This window comes from Callorhinus ursinus, unplaced genomic scaffold, assembly GCF_003265705.2.
Source record: "Callorhinus ursinus isolate GAN/ISIS: 27379988/994484 unplaced genomic scaffold, GSC_fseal_2.0 scaffold11, whole genome shotgun sequence".
In the NCBI taxonomy this organism is placed as follows: domain Eukaryota; kingdom Metazoa; phylum Chordata; class Mammalia; order Carnivora; family Otariidae; genus Callorhinus; species Callorhinus ursinus.
Window position 1 is genome coordinate 23472679 of NW_027397073.1, and position 7008 is coordinate 23479686.

The window sequence follows — 7008 nt, forward strand, 5'->3', positions numbered from 1 at the left end:
ATCAGGTCACCTGGCCGTGGCTACGGGCTGCTGGATTACAGCATTAGTTTAATTCACAGGCTCCTTCATTCTTACGTAAAAGTTTGGGCATCGGTCTGGAAACAGTGGATCAGGATGGAATGGGGTATTATAGGAAGATCTGAATGCCTCAGAAACATCTGAGCCCGGCAAAAGGAGCCTTTCCTTTCCCTTCTGATGAGGTTATTCCTGCCTTGCCTGAGAACCCCTAAAGATGATGGCTGAGGTGGGTACCTCGCCAAGTGAGCCCATTCTCCTCAGGGTTTAGCTCAACCACCCCTATTTCTTTCTAAGCTTTTGACTAGAGTCTAGTTTCCAGTATCAGCGTAGCCCGAGATGTAATTACAAAGACAAACGCAGGAGGAGAAGTACACACCAAAAGATATGCAAGATATTGCCAATGCTTACTTGAAAAAAAAAAAACTCGCAGAATATGGGTCTGGACCAAGGAAAGAAAAACTTAATTTTAGATCAGGCCAAATTGATTGCTATTTGTGTGTACCAGAAACTCTGATTTCAATATTCCAGGTTGAGCATCTGGAAGTGATTTTAGTTGTGCTTTCAATTAGTTGACTGATACCTGGGCTCAGGGGTGGCCTAACTGCAAGGTGTTGAGATGCCAGAAATTTGCTGACATAACTGTAGGTTAGTGTTTCTCAGGCTTTCATGTGCATAAGAATAGCGTGGAGGTCTTGTTCAAATTCTAATTCAGTAAGGTCTGGGATCGAGTCCAAGATTCTGAATTTCTAACAAGATCCCAGGTAAGTGATACCAGTATTCCTGGTCTTCACACACTTTGAATAGTAATGAGAGAGAGAAATGATCCAATGCCTTGGGAGGTATAGGAATGCTGAAGTGGATTTATCATGAGCATCCCACTCAACCATTTTCTATGTGCCTTGAGAGAACCCAGTATACACTCTTTTAACCAAGCTCTTGAGAATTACATTGGTGGAGTATTGCCATCATCTTCAAGAGTAATGGTAGGGCCTATTCTTTACAGGTTGAGGACGCTGTGGGGAGAGCCTAAAATGGAAATGAGTTTCCTGATTTTCATGACCATGTTGGAATTCCAGGGTAGATAAAATCTAGGAACAGTATTCAAGTCCGAGAGGTAAAGTGGAGGTAGTTTCTGAATAGAATATGGGACCAAAATAATAGAATAGTCTCACTCATGGGGATCTTTGGCAATGCTCATTGATTATGAGCAACTTAGAACTTGGCCAGTCTACTTAGTTCCTCATTGGTCAATATAACAAACAAACAAGATCTAAGTCTAATGCACAGAGACCTGAGCCACCACAATACTCCTGTCTTAAGTCAAGTTCTTTGGAAGCAGACCCTGAAAAGATATTTCTACAAGTTATTCACTAAGGAAGTGTTCCCACGAGAAACTGGTAAGGAAAAAGGAAGGAAGCATGATAGGCAAGGGAAATAAGCCAAACGAGGTGCCTGATCCCACAGGGAAGTTCGGGGTTTAAATTATCTCAGAGTTGGGATGCCTGGGTGGCTTAGTCGGTTCAGCATCTGCCTTCAGCTCAGGTCATGATCCCAGGGTCCCAGGATCGAGCCCCACATTGGGCTCCTTGCTCAATGGGGAGCCTGCTTTTTCCTCTCCCTCTCTGTCAAAATAAATAAATAAAATCTTTAAAAATAAATAAATAAATAAACTCAGAGTTTGTCCCAGCTCCAGGCAAGGAAGCTGGGCTTTCACACTGTTGCTCTAATCAGTCATTGACAAGAAGCCCCATGAAGGAGGGGATCATAAGTTTCCAGGCACTCTGGCTCTCTGTCATGTGGCTAGAGTGGCTCCAACCGGTGAAGGGCAGGCATCTGAAGACAGTTGCAGGTATGGGACACTAGAAGCACAAAGAACCCAGAAACCAGGGGGAGGGGTGCAGAAAAATCGTAAAAGAGATCCAAGGGGATATGGGTGGACACCAAATGTCTGCTGTAGTACCTCATCCCAAACTTAGTTAATTCATAGACTTAGGGTGCCCCAAATGAAGGAGAATTGCAAGGTAAATATTCCATAGACCAACCAATGTACACACTTTAAATGTTCCTTTTAGTCTTGTCCAAAGGAAACTGTGGCTACTTACTGGGGCAAATGGACTTTGGGGAATGGTAATTATCCAGCTTCTTGGGGATTATCAGACATAGGTTCTGAACTAACACTATTTCTAGGGTCCCAAAATACTACAGTGGGTCCACAATCACAGAGGGAACTTGTGATGGTCAGGTGATGAGTGAACTTTGCCCTGGGTCCATCTCCTGGTAGCTCTAATGAGACCTTAATACTGATCAAGGTTATTTCCCCATTCCTGAGGGTAGAGTCAGAATAAATAGACTCTACAGCAGGCAGAAGTTCCACATGGGCTCCCTGATCTGAGGAAGAGGGGCTCTGGTGGCAGAAAGAAGTGAGAGGAAGTCTTGGAACTCTCTCCTCCTCCCCAAACTGTAAACCAAGACCAATCCCTCATCCCTGGAAGAACTGAAGATCTACTGAAGGAGGTAGAGGTAGGGATTCCTGTTGTATCACCTTCTTAGCCACATGTTTGGTTAATGTAAAAAACAGCTAAGTCTTGGGAAAATGATGCTAGCTTACTCAAGTGATACAGCAATTGTGGCTGGTGTTCCAAGAGCTGTTTCTATCAAAACAGATCAACACAGTCTCCACAACCCAGTATGTAGCTCTAGATCTGGTGCTTTGTAAAAAATCTATCTGAAGGAAGGAAAGAAGAAGGGAAAGAAAGAAAAGAAAGAAAGAAAGAAAGAAAGAAAGAAAGAAAGAAAGAAAGAAAGAAAGAAAGGAAGAAAGAAAGGAAGAAAGGAAGAAAGAAAGAAAAAGAAAATGCCAGAAGGAAATTGCTTATCTTGTCAGGGGCTGCAGTACACTTTCACAGTTCTATAGAATGTCCCACATTTTGGATTTGTTTGTTTTCTTGTGGCTGCGTTGCTCTGACCTATTTATATGCTGCTGCTTTGAGGGGGCCCACACTGAGAGAAGCCTCATCAGCCCGTCCAGGTTGCCACATAATAGCTCTGCCATTTGGTCCTTTCACCAAGGAGATCTAAGTGACTATGACAGATCAGCAAGCTAGAAGGAGCCTACGGCAAGCCCAAGGGGACATTTTCAGCCATAGTCCTGAAGGGTTTTGAAAGAAAATCATGCCCTCTTTAGAAAATAGCTGTTCTCCTTTTGAGATACAGTTCCTGGATTGCTACTAGACACTGGTAAATGTTGAGTACCTGGTTGCCTTGTGACATAGAATGTGAGTTTCTGCTCACTAACAGGGTGTTTTCTGATACACCAAGCATTAAAGTCAGATGTGCCCAGCAGCACTCCATCAGCAAGAAGGAACAATATATGGTAGTGAGTCTCTAAGATGACCTCCAGTGACTCCACCTCTGGTATTCATGCCTTGTCCTCTCCCACACTGCATCAACGTTGGCCTGTGGGGCCAATGGAATTCAGGAGAAGTGATGATATGTAACTTCTGAAGCTGGGTTATCAAAGACATTGCGGTGTATGCCTTGTTTTCTCTCTTGCATCAATTGCTCTAGAACAAACTACCTGCCACGTAATGAAGACACTCAAGCAGCCAATGGAGAGGCCTGCGTGACAAGCAACCAAGGCCTCCTGCCAACAGCAAGGGAGGAACTGAGACCTCTTGCTCTCAGCCATGTGGGGAGCCATCACGGAAGTGGGTCCTCCAGTCCCAGGGAAGCCTTCAGATGGCTACAGCCCCAGTGGACACCTTGATTACAGTTTTGCAAGAAACCCTGAGCCAGAACCACCTACCTGAGCTGCTCCCACATTCCTGACCCTCAGAAACTATGTGAGATAAGAAATGTTTGTTGTTCTAAGCTACATTTTGGAGTAGCTTGTTATACAACAATAACTAACACACACCAGAGTGTATTAGAGCAGGTCTTCAGTCACACGTCATTGTCACGAGGAAGCTCACATTCCCACAGGCCTACACCTGTCACAGTGACATCCCTCCCTCAACTGATGGGGAGCTTCCTAGAGAGTTTGAGTTTGCAGAACACTCTGCATGTTATGTAGCTACCAGTGGAATGACATAATGGGCTTTACAGTCAACGCAGAAGGGAATTCCTCGTAACAGGCAATGAGGCTGTGCCTGTCATTGTCTACTTTGCCTCCCAAGCCTGCTGGGTAGCTAGGGCACAGACATGTCCACAAGGCTCTGCCCTTTAGAACCACACCAGAGTGGCTATTGCTCGGCAACTCGTGACAGAGCAGCAGAAATCCACCCTCATGCAGGTGGCGGCAATAGGAGGAGCTGTGTCCAGTTTCCAGTGAGACCAACGATGTCCAGTGCCCAGGGGTATGGTACCAGTGATACCAGTGTAAGTGCAACAAGCTCCATGGAATCATTTTGGACATTGTTACTGGACTTGCTTGTATAGCACTCTGGGATATTCTGTAAACTACTCAATCTTTTAGTAAGTTCCTTTTCAGCAAAAATTGGCTAGAATTGGTCTCTCTCCCTTTCATTTAAGAACCCTATGTAATCGATTGGCTATAATTTATTTCCTCACATCACTGACATTGTTGCCACAGGACCTTTTGCATATGCTTTCTTCCACCTGCCTAGAACATGCCTTCTTCTCATGCTGTTCAGTCATTTCCTATTCATTCTTAGGATATCAGCTAAATCGTACTTCTTAAGGATGCCTTCTCTGGTCCGCCATCAAATATTCTCAGAGAGCCATTTACCTCTCCTTCCCATTATTTATCCCCTTTCCATGGCTATTTGACTAATGTGCATATCCCCTTCAGCGTATAAACTCCCTGAGAGTAAAGACCTTATCTGTTTGGGTCAACATTGTATTGCCCAGGATGAGTCCTGTGCCTGGAGCATATTAGGTGCACAATAAGCATGTGTTGCATGAATAAATGAAAGAAAGAAATTGAAATCGTTTCTCCAACTATTCAAGGGACTACCACGAGGGATAAATGAGCATATACATAAAGCAAACATCAGAATTCCTGGCATAGAGAAGTAGATCGGTAGATGTTCACTGCATCCTTCCTGGCTTTTCTGCCTCCATTCCTTCCACTCATCTCCAATCCCTTCTTGGTCTCCAGCTACATTCTCTGAACAGGTAAAGGATATTTTATAAATCCTCAACACACAGTAGAGAGCCCATACCGAAGCAACTAAGTCCTGAAAACTTTAGTTACTCCGAATCCTCTGTCATCCACACTAAATCAGTCAATTGGAAAAGACTTTTCAATTTTGTTCTACCTGCAGAAAGAATCCAAATTGCTCTCAAAGTCCTGGCTTGTCATAGTTATCACTGTTTTTGATACCTCCGCATAAATTACATGCCTGTAGAGCTCTCCAAGCTAAGAAGTTTGCCTTTTTGTTCTTAGGTTCATTCATAGGGCGTAGGCTTGGGTACAGACTTTTCCGTCCCCCTCACTGATAAATTTATTTGGCTTCACTTCTTGTTCTTAGCTTCAAGTACCAATTAGACGCTGCTTTGGGGTAGCTGATAGAAGCATATGTGACTAAATATATACAGTTACATGAGGATTTACAAGGGAGACTGCTCCATGCAAAACGCACGAGCACACGTAGGGTGAACTTGCATTTTGGCGCAGTCCCCTCCACCCACACGCAGCTTCACAGAGATGTTGCCATGGCATTTCTTCAACAATGAGAAAGATTCCCTGTCTGTGCGCTATTGTTCTTCTAGAGATTCTCTTGCACCTGCAAGTTCCGCTTAAATGTCAGACCCGCCAAACAAAGCCCTTAACTACTTTATGATTCACTTTTGCCCTCACTGAACACAGAGCCATCAGTTAAAGAGTACGAGCTCATCAAAGGCATCGGTGAGGGGATGCTTCCCATTCAGAGGATTCTAACGGCTGTTTCATTCATTCATTTAATCGGTTAATTCAGACATGGCAAAAAAGCTTTTTTTAATAATCTGCTCATTTCTAGTCCTCCACTGAGTTTCATTTTGAAGGCTAAGACGAGGCAGAAAGTCTAAGTTACCTTTGCAAGAAGGCAGCTCAGTCCAAATTGCATTTTATATAACCCACCCTAATTAGACTGCAAAAGCACTCAGCGAGGAATCCAGCTGTTTTGCCGGAGTGAACCTTCGGAAGTCTTCTCTCCCTGGCCTGCTGAAATTAGAGCCGTTACCCATTTTTCTGTCACAAAAACCAGACACGTAACATTCTGTAAATTATTCTTCCTACCAGTGTAGGAGGAAATATATAATAAAAGGAAGTCGTTTATGCAGGAAAGAACAATCTAGCAGCACTGAGAATAACACTCACCCAGACTAATCCTAATTCAGCTTCTTTATTCCAGAAAATCGGTGAACAACATCAGGATCCCACCCCACACCCTTAGGGCTCCAGGGAGCTCTTGGCAATAGATTGAGGGCCTGCCCCAATGATGGCATCGTAAAATTGTCGGAGATCAGCCTGCCCGCGATGCCATACTGAAGCTCTATGAGGTGTGTGGGTTTTTGTCTTTATATCCACTTCACCTGTGAGATTTATTTGCTGCTGTAGGCCAAACTAGGGCATTCCTGAACTGAGACCCGAAAACAGCAATTTAATCAGCCTTGCTTCCAGGAACACAACACACTCTTCTTCTTTGAGGGGAAAAGAATTTATTTTTGTTTCAAACAGGAGAGTGAATTGACTTTGAATTGGTAAACTTCAGTTGCAGTCACAGTGGTGCCCACTGTCTAGTTGGGGACTTGAGCCAAATGACTTTTCCCCTCATTGGCAAAGTCCGAGTTGGATTAGATAACCTTCAAATACTGGAAATCAGAATGATGGTCCGTCCCTTAGGCCAAACCTGACAAACCTAACCTGTCCTAGTAAAACAGACATGAATCAGACATGTGACTTCAGAAAAAAAGTAAATGACAGAAATTCCTGAATGCCCTGTGCCCCCAGAGGGTCAACAAATATTTAGGGAAGAGCTGTTTTGT